The sequence below is a fragment of the Pseudophryne corroboree genome, chromosome 4, assembly GCF_028390025.1.
Source record: "Pseudophryne corroboree isolate aPseCor3 chromosome 4, aPseCor3.hap2, whole genome shotgun sequence".
Classification (NCBI taxonomy): Eukaryota; Metazoa; Chordata; class Amphibia; order Anura; family Myobatrachidae; genus Pseudophryne; species Pseudophryne corroboree.
In genome coordinates, this window is record NC_086447.1 from 464,053,646 (window position 1) to 464,073,008 (window position 19,363).

Below are 19,363 nucleotides of genomic sequence, written 5' to 3' on the forward strand. Positions count from 1 at the left end.
CTAGAAAGTACAAGTACTGACAGGGGGAGAGAGAGAAAGCTCTTGTGTGGGCGCACTCTTATGAAAAGAAGAAAGATTCTTCAATTGGGAGATCAAGAAAATTAAAACATATATTTATTAATCCAAATTAAAAACAATTACCCATCTACGATCGAAAAGAGTGTGAGATAAAAAGAGAGAGTGTGAAAAAATATTGGAATGTTCTGGTCTGTTAATCACAAGAGAAAAATTAGAAAGGCTGCAGACACTTAATAGTCTGGCACCCGTTTCTCCTGACCAGTACAGAAATTCTGTATTAATGGGACCTGAAAAAGGGGAGGTCAGTATTGTGTCTTAGCAAGACCACTTAAATTAGGTCAATGCTGTACACTTTGCTAGTCACCCGTTAAACCATATGGCACATGTTAGAAATGTATATCTTGATATCCTGTCGCTAGGGGAAATATGAGGAAAGGGATATGAGAAGGAAAAAGCAACTAGCGGTGATACTGCTGTTGGTGTCCACCCTTCAGAAGAAGGGGAATAGTTCCTACCCTACAACATCGGGTATTCCCAGGGAGTCTCCTCTCAAGGTACTAACCCAGCCCAACGCTGTTTAGCTTCCAAGATCGGATGAGATCGGGCATTAGCAGCGTGGTATGATAGTAGAGAGGCTATCTACCAATGAGAGTGCACCTATATACGAATGGAAGATTCGAGAAAGACAGAGCCATATAGTGCATGGATCTGCTTTCCACGTTAGGCAAGGTAAAACAAATGTCACTCAGTGGCGTTGTATACCCTGGATCGTGGATGAGAGTCCACTGAAAAACAGTAAACAGAGAAAAGGATAAAGTATGCAGAATAGAGCCTATGGGGTTGGGTTGGGGGTTAGTATCCAGGGAAAGATAACAGATCAAGGCATGAAGCGTCAGGTGAGTTCGTGAACAAAGAATAAATTAAATATACATTTTTGTTGTGCATAGACATCTATGAGTACTAAGGCAAAAAATCATTACTTGGGCAAAACAAACAAATCAAACATACATAGAATGTGAAATACTGCATAAAGCAGTTTTAGTCAGGCAGTGTGCAAGGAGAAAAATTAAACTAAAATCACTAGGATTTGTGAGCTATAATATGCACAGAAAATTCTGACTACCTGGTCTGACAAGGTATTTAACATGCCAAGTAAAGATAAGCGCATGTGGAAATCAGTAGCAGTGATGATTCAAACTTCTGTTGAAAATAAGGAAAAATATACTCATAGGGTCAAATTCAGAAGGCAGGTGGTATCAAATAAAACCTCCATGAGAAGGTCCCGCTGTAGAATCCATGGAAAACGCGTTTCGCCCGTGGGCTTGTTCACTTCCGGGATCTCACAGCTGGTAATACATGAGGGGTTTAAAAACCCTGCAAGCGCAGGTAGCAGCCAATAGGCTGTGGTGGTCCAATTAGGCATAGGGACGGGAGTCTGGAAACTCCCATCCTGGCGCTGGAGGCCAATGGGGACGTGTATGCGGCACGTCCCAGCCAAACAGGGCATGGGTGCGCCTGTTGACAGAAGCGGGTGGGCGGAGTAAAATCAGTGGGCGTGCGGACGCTCAGTGACGTGTGTGTGAGTGATACATACATAGCCAATCAAAACGGGGAACGGAGGGTCACGGGGATGAATATGATAGAGCCATGTTGAAAGAGGGCATGCCAGGAGTGGGATAAGGATACACTACGGCAATTTTATAGAAACATGGGGCATATTGGAGTTGGATAAATTGGCTGTGAGCCTGAATGTAGCTAGTATTTATAAGGGTTGATGTAATGCCGAACCGGCTGGTATTAGCCAGCTTAGCAAAGGGGCGAAAGATTAGACAATCCCCCTATTGGCGTAGGAAGCCAAAGGGGACATGTGTATAATGGGTCACGGCCAATCGAGGCGCGGGTACGCCCGGGGCATTTGCGGAAGGGCGGACTCAGGAGAGTGGGAGTAGAAAAGCTCTCGCTTGTATATCTGAGTAATATTGTTATGCACACCAGTGCCTGCAGGAAAGTACTGGTGTCAGAACTGTTATGCACTCCAGTGTCTGCAGGAATGTACTGGTGTTTGAACTGTTATGCAAAACAAATGGACTCACAGACAAACTGGGGAATATGACATAACGTACACAGAAGGTAATAGGGTAACAAAATACACACAAAGTGAACAGAGAAGCCCAGAGGCTAAGGAACTGGGTATCTCCCTTGTATTAGAACTGCACAGATGGAAAAAGCAAGATGTTGTGTTTTAATACGTAGAGAACCCGAAATGCTGTTGCTAAGGGCAACAGCAAAACCCTAAAGGGTTACCAACGGGTGTGGCAGTAAACTCCTTGGTCAGAGATGGAATGATAGACACAAGGAGAGTCTCCACAATCCTATTTCTCACTTGCAGTGCACAGGTTTTAGCTTACTGCCACTAAACTGACCCCTGACACCTAGCACAGTGAGACAGGATTAGACAGGCAAGTCTTAGAATACAGTCGCAAACTTGCTAAGTTCACAGAGTAGTAACAGAACCCCAGCAAGCTAAACGACTGACTCCAGTCTTACTGCTAGGTCTGGATTGGCAGAGTGTAATACCAAATCCCCAGGCCTATTTGCAGTAAGCAACAAACAAATACAAAGCTACACAGTACTGGCTAACTTTCATGAACTGACTAACCAACAAAGATTCAGCAGCATCTGCTTACCCTGAAAAGAGGCCTTATAAAGCAGGTGCTGTCCACGCCCCACTCAGACCTCACAGACTGTGAGCACAAAAACCAGCACCGGATCCCCTGCCGTGCACAGAGCCTATAACCACTGCACAGCAAAAGACCCGAACCGGAGTATCAGCTGCGCTCAGGTTACTCCACTAGCACTTGTCTCCCGGTTGCCATGACGACGTGGCAGCACAGGGCAGGAGACCCTAACAGTACCCCCCCTCTGACGAGGGGTCAAAGAACCCCTACCACCGGGTTTATCGGGGAACTGCGAGAAGAAAGAGCGTATCAGTCTGGGGGCATGAAGATCACAACTGCGCACCCACGACCGCTCCTCCGGGCCATACCCCTTCCAGTGCACCAAAAATGACAGCCGACCCCGAACCACCTTGGAGTCAAGAATCCTTTCAACAACAAACTCCCTCTGGCCACGTATCAGAAGAGGGGAAGGTCTTCCACTGGAAGAAGGATTACTAATCGCCCGTTTTAAAAGGGAACAATGAAATGTTTTATTGATACCCAAAGAACGGGGCAGATCTAACTGAAATGCCACCGGATTGATAACCCTGGTGATCTTATAAGGGCCGATGAACCGGGGCCCTAACTTATGAGATGGCTGTCTCAACTTCAAATTCTTGGTAGACAACCAGACGAAGTCTCCTAATTTGAAGCTGCAGGGTCTTTTCCGCTTATCAAAAACCCTTTTGGTCACTAATGACACAGACACAAGGGCTTTCTTCACGTTCCGCCAAATACCTCTAAGGACCGAAACCACAGAGGAACCACCAGGCGTGGAGTCCAGGGGGTCAAAAGAATTGGCCTTAGGATGATGCCCATACACACAAAGGAAGGGAGAGATCCCTGTAGCAGAGTGAGCCGCGTTGTTATAGGCAAACTCCGCCATGGACAGATGAGCAACCCAGTCAGTCTGACACTTGGAAACATAACACCTGAGGAACTGCTCCAAGGACTGGTTCACCCTTTCAGTCTGCCCATTAGACTGCGGATGGTAGCCTGACGACAAGCTGACAGAAATCTGGAGATCGGAACAAAATGCCCTCCAGAATTTGGCCACAAACTGGGATCCGCGGTCAGAGACCACATCAAGTGGCAACCCGTGGAGACGCACAACATGCAGCATAAATAATTCAGACAGGCGTCTGGCTGATGGCAGCCCAACCAGTGGAACGAAGTGCGCCATCTTCGAAAACCTGTCAACGACAACCCAGATGGCTGTCATCCCCGAGGATTTGGGCAAGTCCACCACAAAATCCATTGAAATGTGGGTCCATGGCTTAGATGGGATAGAGAGTGGATGTAATGGGCCAACAGGAACCCCTCTAGGAGTCTTATTTCGGGCACAGATGTCACATGCCCGAACCCACTGATCCACATCCTTAGCCACCGAGGGCCACCACACCGCCCTAGATAGCAACTCCCGAGTTCTGGCAATACCCGGGTGACCTGCCGACTTCTTGGCATGGAATTCCAGGAACACTCGCTGTCTTAACCTAGGAGGCACAAACAAAAGACCTACCGGAAGGTCTGGAGGAGCCTGCTCCTGTGCTCTAAGGACTAATGATAAGAGGTCCTGGGTAATGCCCACTTTAATACATGATGGGGAAACAATGGGCAACGGCTCCTCGGTGGTCTCCTGGATTGGAGCAAAACTCAGCGAGAGCGCATCAGCCTTGATGTTTTTTGACCCAGGGCGATATGTTATCAAAAAATTAAAGCGAGCAAAAAACAAAGCCCATCGTGCCTGCCTGGCATTGAGACGCTTCGCTGACTCTAAATATGCCAGATTCTTATGGTCAGTGAGAATTGAGACCACAAACTTAGCCCCCTCAAGCCAGTGTCTCCACTCCTCGAGTGCATCCTTAATAGCCAACAATTCCCGGTTACCCACGTCATAATTCATCTCGGCAGGCGAAAATTTACGGGAAAAGTAAGCACAGGGATGAAGGCGATTATCAGACACTCCCATCTGAGAAAGCACTGCCCCAATACCCATCTCAGAGGCATCCACCTCCACCACAAAAGGACGCTCTGGATCTGGGTGTTGCAGCACCTTGGCCGAAACAAATGCCCTTTTGAGACGGGCAAAAGCCGCTTTAGCCTCACAAGACCAGTGAGCAACATCCGCCCCTTTCTTAGTGAGTGCCACCAAGGGCGCCACTATAGACGAAAATCCAGCGATAAATCGTCTATAAAAATTCGCAAAGCCCAGGAAACGCTGAAGCGCCTTCAAACTAGTGGGCTGCACCCAATCCAGGACTGCCTGTACCTTGGAACCCTCCATTTGGAAACCTTCTGGGGAGATAATATATCCTAGAAATGCGATTTGCTGAACTTCAAATTCGCACTTCTCCAGCTTCGCCCCAAGCCGGTGGTCTCTGAGTTTCTGGAGGACTAAGCGTACATGCTTCCGATGTTCCTCCAGGGAATGGGAGAAGATTAGGATGTCATCTAAGTATACAACTAAAAATCTATCCAAATATTCCCTGAGCACATCATTCATGAAATCCTGGAAGACTGCCGGGGCATTACAGAGCCCAAAAGGCATCACCAAATATTCATAATGCCCTGAGTGGGTATTAAAGGCAGTCTTCCATTCATCCCCCTCTCTTATTCGGATTAGATTGTACGCACCGCGTAGGTCAATCTTAGAAAAAATGGTGGCAGTACGAAGCTGGTCAAACAAGACCGAAATGAGAGGCAGTGGGTATGAGTTTTTAATCGTGACACGGTTCAATTCCCTGAAAACGATGCAGGGTCGCAACGAACCGTCCTTTTTACCCACGAAGAAGAACCCCGACCCAACTGGAGACTGTGAAGGTCTGATAAATCCCTTAGCCAAGTTCTCCTAAATGTACTCTGCCATAGCCTGAGTCTCAGGACGTGACAGGGAGTACAACCTGCTCTTGGGAAGCTTAGCATTTGGCAACAAATCAATGGCACAGTCATAGGGGCGATGGGGAGGTAGTACCTCTGCAACTTTTTTGGAGAACACGTCCGCAAAATCTGCATAACACCCTGGCAATCCTGGCAAACTTAGCTGCGAGAGCCTGACTGGAAGGCTCAAGCAACTCCTGAAACAATCAGTACCCCAACTAAGAATCTCCCCAGAGACCCAGTCAAATTGAGGATTGTGGGCCCTTAACCAGGGTAACCCCAACACCAATGGGGCAAAAGTACAGACAGTCACATAAAAGGACAAGTTTTCAGAGTGTGTGGCTCCAATAAACAAAAGAAATCTGGCTAGTGCAAGAGGTAATTTTACCTTGGGATAATGGTTCCCCGTTTAACCCACAAATCTCAATTTCCGATGCCAAGGGTACTAAGGGAACAGAGTGTTTCAGGGCGAATTGGCGGTCCATAAAAACCCCGTCGGCCCCACTGTCCACAAAGGCCTCAGTCTTGACAGTTTGACCGAGGATCTTCAAGGTCACCGGAATGATAAAAGTCTTCTTGGGAAATTCTGACTTCTGGCCTGACAGGATATTTCCCATCACCCTCAGGCCCTGAAGTTTTCCGGCTTTTCTGGGCATGATACTACCACATGACCTTTATTCCCACAGTACAAACACAACCCCTGCTGTCTCCTCCGCGTCTTCTCACGCGAGGAGAGGCGGGTAGCCCCAATCTGCATAGGCTCCTCAGAAAATTCCTCAGAGTCTGAGGTTCCCTTGGGAAGGAAGGAAATCTCAGTCTCCCTTTCAAGCCTACGCTCTCTCAGCCGTCTATCCACCCGGATGGATAACTGCATGAGCTGATCCAAGCTATCAGGCAAGGGATATTGTACCAGTTGGTCCTTTATCTGGTTAGAAAGACCTCTTCGGTACTGGTGTCTCAGGGCTGGGTCATTCCACTGGGTATCATGGGCCAACCTCCGAAACTCCGTACAGTAAACCTCAACTGGCCTTCGCCCTTGCTTAAGGATCGAAATCTGAGCCTCGGCTGAGGCCGTCTTGTCAGGGTCATCATACAACATGCCCAGTGCCGTAAAAAAAGCATCAACACTTTTAAGCGACGGACAGTCAGGCTGCAACCCATATGCCCAGACCTGTGGGTCTCCTTGTAGCAAGGAAATCACTATGCCCACCCGCTGAATCTCCGACCCAGAAGACTGAGGCCGAAGCCGGAAGTATAGCTTGCAGCTCTCCTTGAAACAAAAGAACTGCGAGCGATCTCCAGAAAAACGATCCGGGAGATTTACTTTCGGCTCCTTAACCCCTGCAGGTGCTGCTGCTGCTGCGGGAGCTCCGCCAGCAGCCTGGGAGGTGTGCATTTTAATGGACAAATCATTAAATTGTCGAGTCAGGACCTGCACCTGATCGACCACCTGTTGCAACGTATTTTGAGGGGTATGCTCCATATTCCCACAAAATTTCAACAGGAGTATTAGGCTGCTGAATATGTTATGCACACCAGTGCCTGCAGGAAAGTACTGGTGTCAGAACTGTTATGCACTCCAGTGTCTGCAGGAATGTACTGGTGTTTGAACTGTTATGCAAAACAAATGGACTCACAGACAAACTGGGGAATATGACATAACGTACACAGAAGGTAATAGGGTAACAAAATACACACAAAGTGAACAGAGAAGCCCAGAGGCTAAGGAACTGGGTATCTCCCTTGTATTAGAACTGCACAGATGGAAAAAGCAAGATGTTGTGTTTTAATACGTAGAGAACCCGAAATGCTGTTGCTAAGGGCAACAGCAAAACCCTAAAGGGTTACCAACGGGTGTGGCAGTAAACTCCTTGGTCAGAGATGGAATGATAGACACAAGGAGAGTCTCCACAATCCTATTTCTCACTTGCAGTGCACAGGTTTTAGCTTACTGCCACTAAACTGACCCCTGACACCTAGCACAGTGAGACAGGATTAGACAGGCAAGTCTTAGAATACAGCCGCAAACTTGCTAAGTTCACAGAGTAGTAACAGAACCCCAGCAAGCTAAACGACTGACTCCAGTCTTACTGCTAGGTCTGGATTGGCAGAGTGTAATACCAAATCCCCAGGCCTATTTGCAGTAAGCAACAAACAAATACAAAGCTACACAGTACTGGCTAACTTTCATGAACTGACTAACCAACAAAGATTCAGCAGCATCTGCTTACCCTGAAAAGAGGCCTTATAAAGCAGGTGCTGTCCACGCCCCACTCAGACCTCACAGACTGTGAGCACAAAAACCAGCACCGGATCCCCTGCCGTGCACAGAGCCTATAACCACTGCACAGCAAAAGACCCGAACCGGAGTATCAGCTGCGCTCAGGTTACTCCACTAGCACTTGTCTCCCGGTTGCCATGACGACGTGGCAGCACAGGGCAGGAGACCCTAACAAATATGCAGAGAAAAAACGAGTCACGTGGGGGAATGCCATGGCGCCATGTTGAAGATGGGAACCATTAATACAGAATTTCTGTACTGGTCAGGAGAAACGGGTGCCAGACTATTAAGTGTCTGCAGCCTTTCTAATTTTTCTCTTGTGATTAACAGACCAGAACATTCCAATATTTTTTCACACTCTCTCTTTTTATCTCACACTCTTTTGGATCGTAGATGGGTAATTGTTTTTAATTTGGATTAATAAATATATGTTTTAATTTTCTTTATCTCCCAATTGAAGAATCTTTCTTCTTTTCATAAGAGTGCGCCCACACAAGAGCTTTCTCTCTCTCCACCTGTCAGTTCTCCTCTGTGTGTGCCAGCCTCTTTATGATTCTCCTGTTTCCACCAGTCTCTCTCCTGCTTGTGTCAGTCCTTCTTTTTCCCCTGTTTATGATAGTCTTTCTCCTTCCTCTATTTGTGCATATCTCTCTCTTTCTCAGGTCTATGCTAGTCTCTCTCATCTACTGTCTGTACAATCTCCTGTCCTTCCTCTGTTTGGATCAGTTTACCTTTCCCTTTTTTGTTGAAGCAACTAAATAGTAAATTTGTGATCATGGATACTATTCATCAAGGCATACCTCCTAACATGAAACTAACACACTCTAATGGCGGATTGCTTGTATTAAAAGGCAAATTAATCAAAGCATATAAAACCCTGTTATAACTGGTAAATGAGACAGGGTGACATGGTTATGATATAATTGTATGGCATTAGATGTGAGGTATACAATATCTTTATATAATCTATTGGGTGGTCTTCAGGTTGCCGACTGTAGGGATCCCGGTGCACAGTATACCGGTGCCGGAATCCCAACAGCCAGCATACCGACACTTGTTCTCCCTCTTGGGGGTCCACGACTCCCCTGGAGGGAGAATAAATAGCATGGAGCACGTAGCATGCCACCGTGCCCACAGCGTGGGGAGCACATCGAGCCCGCAAGGGGCTCATTTGCGCTCACCATGCTGTCAGCATGCCGGCGGTTGGCCTTCCACCACCAGTATGCTGGTCGCTAGGAGCCTGCCCACCAGCATACCATACTACACCCAATCTATTATTGCATTAGCCATGTCTACAGTGGACTGACCCCTTTGGTGGATGGCTATTGAGTATCCCTTCAGTGGCTGGCCACACCCCCTCTGGTAATTGACCATGCCCCTTCAGTTGTGAATTCTTTAACAGGTGCAGCTAACCCTATAGATGTAAAAAAGCCAATAATGTACAGTATATATATATATATATATATATATATATATATATATATATTATAACAATACCCTTCTTCTGCGCAGATAATTTTTTCAATATGTGGCAGAAAGTAGGATGCTACTCTCACTAAGGACCCTGTTACTCAGAACCAAAGTAGACATCATACACAACAATAGCAAGTAGGAGCCTTAATGCTAAAGGTGTGAATAGACCTAGAAAAATTAGTCGCCTTACATCTCGAACTCATTATAACTTCTTAGATTCTATTTAGACAAATACTAAAAGTTCCAATTTCACACATGACAGAGAATCCTTCTCCTGACTTCTTGTTATGAAGAATAGGGATCACAATTGTAAGAAAAAACAACGCATTTTGTCTCTTGCCGAGACTTAATCAGGGGTATATCATCAGATGAAAAAAAATATGTATGTATATATATATATATATATATATATATATATATATATATATATATATATATATATTAATAAACAGTAAATAATATCCATTTATTTAAGCATATTAAAAATAGTAAAACTACTCGAAAACCAGCTGTGTTAATTAATACTTTTCTTAAATGAGAGATTCAATTATTCATGCAAATCATACACAGTGTATAAATAATGCATATATCTAAATAAGTAAAATAAAAATTGCAATAAAAATACATAGTACATTTATATTGGATAATAACATTAAATTAGCAATGTAATACAGTTTAAAACAATCAATATATAAATGCCTTTGATCTTTCTACTAAGTAAAAAACACTATAAAATTTCTAATAATATGTAATTGTTATTATACACTGAGTGGACAAGTCATTATAACCAACAGGTTAATTATTTGTTAAGCCACATTTTGCCCTTAATACAGATGTGTCCTCATACACATAGCGATTATATACCATACGATATGAGACACGTGGCGCAACAGAGATGCTTTGAGACTAGTAGTACATAATTGCTTTCTTTTTACATTTTGCATCTTATTTGTATCGCAGATGCAACAAAACACCACTGAAAGTGTACTAGAAATACTGGACTGCGACTATACCTGCAGGGATTAGTATTAGATATTTACAAAGTCACAAATGAAGCACAATGGAATTTGGCATGAGAAAAGCCGTGGATGCTGTATCACATCACAAAAGCAGATCCAAACTCATTTGCACACAGATGTACAAATCTCCCACATCAAACTGATCAGTGCAATCTTCTTTTACAGTTGTTTTATTTATTTATAAGATACACATTTTGAGCAAAACGATGCATAGCATAGCCAACTTTCCCAGGACCTGGTGCACTGAGCGGGGCTACTTAGCACAACTGAAGTCTCAGTGTAGGAGGAAATGTGTATTGCTTAAAGTCATTGGCAGATTTTACATTGGGACTGCAGCTCTCCCCAGTGAAATCTGCCACCTGCAAGGACTGCCTAGCAGTGATATTGACTTCCCATAGAAAGCGCTCACTGCAAATCACAGCCAGACAGGCAGTCCCAGCGGGATGTGTTTTTTTCCTGTGGGACTGCCAGTCCGTGTGCAATAGCAGAGAAGGTGATTCCCATGGGAAGCCACTCCACTGCTATAATGTCAGCCCTTTCTGGCTTCTATGGACTGCAGTTGATGCAGCCCATAGTCCCTAGAAGGCAGCTGTTAAGCTCCTCCCCCACTGTCACCAGACCTATCCCACCTCCTGGTGATGTCAGCCATCAATCACCGGGTGAGCAGGGAGGAGAGGGCTGCAGACCCCTCGCCAAGGTAGATAATGAACTGCCACTACTTGAAGTCTTCTAGGCATCAATTCTAATAAGTGTTGGCATTTTATAGGTAATATTAGCCCAAATGTGAACTGCATCTCCATGATGTTGACTCCATCAGCCTTAAGAGTCTGACAATGCAAAAAACATCCATGTATAAATATCCTCACCCTGCCATTTGCATAGTGTAGTTGAAAGCTTAATTTGTCAGTCAACATGACCCGTTTCCAAAAACTGGAGGCGTTTCACACCTTATAAAGAAGATAGCAATGGTGTTTGAACAGGTCTTTTACTTCTGTAGTCCAATGTAATATGTGGCATACTGTTTGCTGAGAGGCCAAATTAATTGGTCCTGATTCAGATTATGTGGAGTTTGATGCACTGTTGACAGTCAGTGAGACTGAACAAGTCCTTCTGCTTCAGCATGCAATAGTCTCTTAAGACCACAAGATTTGTGGTCAGACACAGTTTTTTGACTGCTGGTCCACCTTGAACAATTCACCAGTGTAGCCATTTTTATAATGTTCACACTACTGTTATGAGTGCCAACAATCATCCCATGTTAAACTCTGTCAGATCACATTGTTTATCCATTATTTTGTGAGATGCCTTTCTGTTCTTATAAAGATTCTGACATCCTACAGTACATCAGCATTATTTGCGGAATAGCTGCTTTGCATAAAATCACCTGATTGTTATAAAGATGCGTGAGTTTGTGCGAGAATGCCCTTATTTTTAAAGCGGTAATCAACTACATGGCATATCAACCTGGTTTTGCCTTGCAAATGATTACCGCTTTAAAATTATGGGCAAACTTTGCACCTACTCCAGCACCTCTGGCTTCTTGCACCCTATTACATTTATCCCACTGAGTCTACAAGCACTTGGAAATTGCACTGAAGGGCTAGCAGTAAACCACATTTTCTAATAATTACTATTTAAAAATGATTATATCTATTTACATTACTTAACCATTTGCAAAAGTAGTTTTTGAGTTTTTTTAACTAAGAAATGAATTGTTTGTGTTAGATATCTGTATCTTTATATATCATTTGGTGACAATTTATCAGAAACCCTTGACAATCATACACATGCGCCCTCATTCCGAGTTGTTCGCTCGCTAGCTGCTTTTAGCAGCATTGCACACGCTAAGCCGCCGCCTACTGGGAGTGAATCTTAGCTTAGCAGAATTGCGAACCAAAGATTCTCAAAATTGCGAATAGAAATTTCTTAGCAGTTTCTGAGTAGCTCGACACTTACTCTGCCACTGCGATCAGTTCAGTCAGTTTCGTTCCTGGTTTGACATCACAAACACACCCAGCGTTCGCACAGGCACTCCCCCGTTTCTCCAGCCACTCCCGCGTTTTTCCCAGAAACGGCAGCATTTTTTCACACACACCCATAAAACGGACAGATTCCGCCCAGAAACACCCACTTCCTGTCAATCACACTCCGATCACCAGAACGAAGAAAAATCCTCGTAATGCCGTGAGTAAAATACCTAACTGTTGAGTAAAATAACTAAGCGCATGCGCTCTGCGAACATTGCGCATGCGCAGTAAGCGACTAATCGCATTATAGAGAAAATCGGCAACGAGCGAACAACTCGGAATGAGGGCCTTAGTACTTATAACTTATCTCCATACACTTATACACAGATTTTGCAATACATTTTTACAGCTTGTATTTTTGATAAGACAAGTACTAATCAATTAAAGGATACGTATAGAAACTGATACTGACCCAAAAAAGTTTTAAAAAGTAGGCATAACAATTGTGTTGTTAAAACCACGTTGCAATGTTTAAGCTCCTTTTTAGGATTTGACTGTGAAGACCAGGAGTCCAGAGCCACTTATGTAGGATAGGGTTGGCAAGTTGAGCTGCTCCTATACTTTCCCTGCATGGTCCTCCTGGCAGTCTGGGTCAGCAGTGTTTCTTTCCCAGTCACAGCCAGGGAGTATGTGTATCTGGCAAGCTTATGAAACTTGATGTTCATTGTGTCAGATGCACATGCCTTACTCCCTGGCTGTGACAGTGAGAAAAACAACACTGCTGATCCAGGCTGCCCAGAGAACAAGGTAGGGAAAGTATAGTTACAGCTAAACTTACCACCCTATGCTTTGTCATCAGTTCTGAACTCCATGAGGCATATTTACTAATGTTTTATTTATTTATTTTTTAGGTGATTTTTAATTTGATGCGCATTGATTTGCATTTGATTTTGCATTTGGAGATTTACTAAAGGCAAAATTGAATGTAAAATCTAATTTAAACCAAATACCACTCAGAATTGAATATTGACAAAACATGTGTACTTTCACATAGATGAATATAGGATACCCTGATTTACTAACATTCAAATTGAAAATCGAACACAATCCGAACACAAAATCGAACTACATATTCCCCAAATAATAGACTTATAACAGACAGGCCATTTTAGCTTCTAAACAACATTATATTTGTTGGGAATTATTTGTGATGCCTATAAACATGGCCAAAAGCATGTAGTTTAGTGTGGCTGTAGGAATAATGGCCATACAAGGTTGTGCTATGCTCTCCACTTTACTGCAGTTTGCAAATCACCACCTGACTGAGAGGACCCAAAAGCCTGAATCAGGGGAAGAACAGCAGCTTTTTGAGGTACCTCAGAACCTACTCAGGCCTAGTTTTTTCTGTTGTCAGTTAATCCTTGATGCATTGTCTGCTGGCGGGGTCATACAGATGTTCCGCCTCACATGTTCCAACATAATGATGCTGTATGACTTCATCAAGTGGTTGAGTCAGGTAATACGTGGTCACGTGCCATATCAGTATGTATAAGCTGCTGTGTGCTCATGAATTTTTTTGCCACTCACTCCTTTCAGTCAGTGTCTGGGAGAATGCTAGAGATTTCATACTCTACCTTTATCAGGCACCTAACTCAAATTATGACTGCACCGATCCCCCCTCTGCAACACCTACATCTGCTTTCCCAGCCTGGAGTCATAGTAGCTTAGAGTAGCTTTCTATAGTTTATCAGGCATGCCTAATGTTCTGGGAACCATAGATTGTAAGCACATTGGGCTGAAACCACCCAAGAATACTGTGCACCTATATATTAACTAACATCATGGATATTCCATCAATGTGCAGGTGGTCTGTGATGCAAAACAAAAAATCATGAATGTTGTACCAGGCAATCCTGGTTTGTCTCATGATGCCTACATCCTCAGCAATTCATCGCTGTCTGCAAAATTTGAGGCTTTACAAATGCCCGAGGTCTGGTTGCTTGGTAAGTTACCTGTATATGTTACTTAACCCGCTCATAGTACTTGTTAACACATGTTTATCATTTTTTTGTTATTCTCCCAACAGATGATTTAGGCTATTGCTGTTGCTCCTGGCTTCTGACTCCATTGTAAAATCTGTAAACTCCTGCTGAGCATTAGTATAATGAGGATATACAGCCATGATAGGATGCACCATTGAACTATTAAAAACAAGGTTCAGGTGTATTGATAAATCGGGAGGCATATTATTATATCATTCTGCAAAATTATCTGATATTGGCTCTTCTGCTATCTATTGCATAATCAGGCATTAGATCAACCTCTCTTCCCAAATGATGCAGTAGACAGTGAGCAGGCAGGGGTTTTATTAGTAACAAGTGACTCTGTGAGCACAGACAGTGAAAGACAGATTAGAGCTTCACTTATTACCAACTATTTCAGCTATAAGAATATTTCTCAAAAGATTGTTTTGATTTATTACTTTAACAAATCATTATCTTGTATCGTTAGGGGTACATGTATAAAACAGTGTAAAGAGTGGTTAATTTGTCATTTTGTTTATTTGGCTGTACCCAAAAAAGTCCTGTTTGTTAGTAAAGGAAACAAAATGAGGTTCAAGTTAATAGTTTGCTATGGGCTGAGTAGCCAAATCTCATTTGTGCCTAACTGTACAGTGATGATATGAATAATTGAATCTTTTTTTATTTTAAGCAAAAAATGTAAGCCAGATGTCTTGAAAATGAAAGGATTCACTTTTACTGTCTTTTTTTTGGTTTGTTTTTTGGATTAATCAGAGCTAACTTTAAAAAAAAAACAATATAAGTTTAGTAATGTTTACAAACTAAAACCATAAAGCATAACACATTTTATCTCTTTCTTTTAGTATATGATGCAGGGTAAGGCTGATCTGCACTCCCACGTGTTTGGAGGCCACATCTCAGTGGTGTTGATGGTCTCAAGCTTGGTGCTAGTGTGCTGCTACCCAAACTGGATCCTGTCTGTAGTGGTAACCAAAGTTATAGGTGTGACCCAATTGTAGAAATATATTTAACTTTGCTCATTGATAGCATTTATATGCAACAGATTGGGTATGGGTGACCGGTGCTTGGGATCCTGATGGTCACCATACTGATGCCGGGATCCCGGGGATTACAATGCTAGTGGTGGGACGAGTGCAACAAAGCCCCTTGTGGGCTCACAGTGCTGGCCACGCTGTAGGCTCGGTGATGAGCTGCACTCGCTACAGATTCTAATCCCACTCTATGGGTGTCGTGGACACCCACGAATGGGAATAGTCAGAATGCCGACAATCGGAATCTTGTGGGGGCAAGCTGTAGGTGTAGGTATTGGGTCCGGTGGTCTCCTGACCACCGGTCACATAACTACATCCCGTATACAACACATACTGCTGTTTGAAGCACTCTATTTTTCTATTGCCGTAGTCAAACTCTGTATACTGTTATTTATTTGGCTCAATATTTATCTTGCCTATTATGTTGTGCATTTTGTTGCATTTGCTGTTGAAAAAATTCCACCTCTGTGTTCTCAATTGAATAAATTGTTTCTAGAATGTCCTGACCCCTATCTCTTTCAGGAGGAGGTGATTGTGGGACATCTTCTTGTGCAGATGGGGATATGGCCATTAACTCCAGAGTATAAATTTCTTCATCACCATCATCAAGCCTAGGATATGGCATGGGCCAGTCCTCCAACAAAATCAAAACCTAAATCAAAATCTGCATACAAGAAATCCAGGTATTGGTATTGGATATTAAAAAATTACAACATTTCTGCTAGAGATGAGCGGGTTCGGTTCGTTGAGATCCGAACCCCCCTGAACTTCACCTATTTTACACGGGTCCGAGGCAGCCTAGGATCTTCCTGCCTTGCTCGGTTAACACAAACGCGCCCGAACGTCATCATCCCGCTGTCGGATTCTCGCGAGATTCGTATTCTATATAAAGAGCCGCGCGTCACCACCATTTTCACTCGTGCATTGGAGATTGAACGGAGAGGACGTGGCTGCATTCTCTCCCTGAAAAGCTCTGTATATCTGTGCTCAGTGTGCTGCAAATATCTGTGCTCAGTGTGCTGCAAATATCTGTGCTCAGTGTGCTGAAAATATCTACGTTCTCTGCCTGAAAACGCTCCATATCTGTGCTCAGTGTGCTGCAAATATCTGTGCTCAGTGTGCTGCATTGTGGGGACCACCAGTATATAATTATAGTAGTACAGTACAGTAGACCATTGCTGTATCTTGCAGCTCTGTGTCAAGTATACTATCCATATCTGTGCTGCATTATTGTGAGCAGTATATAGTAGGACAGTGCAGCATTTTGGTGACCAGCAGTATACATATACAGTAGTACAGTACAGTAGGCCATTGCTGTATCTTGCATCTGTGTCAAGTATACTATCCATAACTGCGCTGCATTGTTGTGAGCGGTATATAGTAGGACAGTGTAGCATTTTGGTGACCAGCAGTATACATAGAGTACAGTACAGTAGGCCATTGCTGTATCTTGCAGCTCTGTGTCATTTCTAGTATCCTGATTAGTGCTCAATATCTGCTGCATTGTAGTGACCAGTATGTATACTGTACTGTGCGACGTGTGTTATACACCTGGTGATTTTATACATCCTGTAATCTGTACTGAGCGATGTGTGAGATACACCTAGGGATTATACACCCTATAAACTGTACTGTGTGATGTGTGAGATACACCTGGGGATTATAAACCCTATATACTGTACTGTGCGATGTGTGTGATACACCTGGTAATTAATTATACACCCTGTATACTGTACTGTGCGACTTGTGTTATACACCTGGTGATTATACATCCTGTAATCTGTACTGAGTGATGTGTGAGATACACCTGGGGATTATACACCCTATATACTGTACTGTGTGATGTGTGAGATACACCTGGGGATTATACACCCTATATACTGTACTGTGCGATGTGTGTGATACACCTGGTAATTAATTATACACCCTGTATACTGTACTGTGCGACGTGTGTTATACACCTGGTGATTATACATCCTGTAATCTGTACTGAGCGATGTGTGAGATACACCTGGGGATTATACACCCGATATACTGTACTGAGCGATGTGTGTGATACACCTGGTAATTAGTTATACACCCTGTATACTGTACTGTGCGATGTGTGTTATACACCTGATGATTATACATCCTGTAATCTGTACTGAGCGATGTGTGAGATACAACTGGGGATTATACACTCTATATACTGTACTGAGCGATGTGTGAGATACTCCTGGTGATTATACATCCTGTAATCTGTACTGAGCGATGTGTGAGATACACCTGGGGATTATACACCCTATATACTGTACTGTGCGATGTGTGTGATACAACACCTGGTGATTATTCATCCTGTAATCTGTACTGAGCGATGTGTGAGATACACCTGGTAATATCTGTGCTCAGTGTGCTGCATTGTGGTGACTACTAGTATATTATAGCAGTACAGTACAGTAGGCCATTGCTGTATCTTGCAGCTCCGTGTCAGACTCAGTTCTAGTATCCTGATCAGTGCTCAATAGCTGCTGCATTGTTGTGACCAGTATATAGTAGTACAGTGCAGCATTGTGGTGACCACCAGTATATACATAGTACAGTACAGTAGGCCATTGCTGTATCTTGCAGCTCTGTGTCACTTCTAGTATCCTGATCAGTGCTTAATATCTGTGCTCAGTGTCAGTGCTGCATTGTGGTGACCAGTATACTACAGTACAATAGTCCAGTGCTGTTCTCGCTGCTCAGTGTCAGTTCTCCGTAGGATCATCAGTAATCAGTATAATCAGTTCTCAGTATAATCAGTGCGCTGTTAGATGTGTGCCCGTTTTCTGCCATTAGTGCAGTGGGATTTAGACAATTGATGAAGTTATTGTGTGCCCGGTACAAAATCCCATCTAGATTCCACTTCATTAGGCAGGCAATAGCGAGATTTTACCAATTAATATCAGTGATTTATAATTATTAATTACAGTGATCTTGCCAAATAATTCCAATGATTTTGTCATTTTCTTCCAGTGATTTGGACCAATAATACCATTGATTAGAACGAATAATTCCAGTGATTTTGTCATTTTCTTCCAGTGATTTGGACCAATAATACAATTGATTAGAACAAATTATTCCAGTGATTTTGTCATTTTCTTCCAGTTATTTGGACCAATAATACCATTGATTAGAACAAATAATTTCTGTGATATTGAGGTGTTTGTGTCGCTTAGCTTAGCCATCCAGCGACCATAGTGCACCTCTTTTTCTCTTTACTTTGCAACATGTGCTGTTTGGGGCCAATTTTTTTAAGTGCCATCCTGACTGACACTGCAGTGCCACTCCTAGATTGGCCAGGTGTTTGTGCCGGCCACTTGGGTCACTTAGATTAGTCATCCAGCGACCTCGGTGCAAATTTTAGGACTAAAAATAATATTGTGAGGTGTGAGGTGTTCAGAATAGACTGGAAATGAGTGGAAATTATAATTATTGAGGTTAATAATACTATAGGATCAAAATTACCCCCAAATTCTATGATTTAAGCTGTTTTTGAGGGGTTTTTGAAAAAAAAACACCCGAATCCAAAACACACCTGAATCCGACAAAAAATTTTAAGGGAGGTTTTGCCAAAATGCTTCCGAATCCAAAACACGGCCGCGGAACCGAATCCAAAACCAAAACACAAAACCCGAAAAATTTCCGGTGCACATCTCTAATTTCTGCTTTTAGCAGGACCAATTTTTTTAAATTCTTAAACTAAAATTTGGATGTTTCTGTAAGCATAGTGAGTAATAAAAATTATAACAACTTTAAACATAATAAACACAAAAACTATTCTAAATTAGGCTTTTAAAAAAAAAGTGTTTTGTTTTTTTTTCTAGATTTTGTGTCCCTTACCAAAATCCAGTGCATGAATCAGAGATATTGACAAATGTGGTATGAGGACAATATCACTTTCCAAATGAGGTGTGGGC

The 19,363-nt window shown here is 43.1% G+C and overlaps 1 pseudogene; it reads right to left on the reverse strand.

The window, feature by feature from the left end:
* Positions 1–531: 531 nt before the first annotated feature.
* LOC134913176 (5S ribosomal RNA) lies at positions 532–650 on the reverse strand (annotated as a pseudogene).
* Between the last annotated feature and the right edge of the window lie 18,713 nt (positions 651–19,363).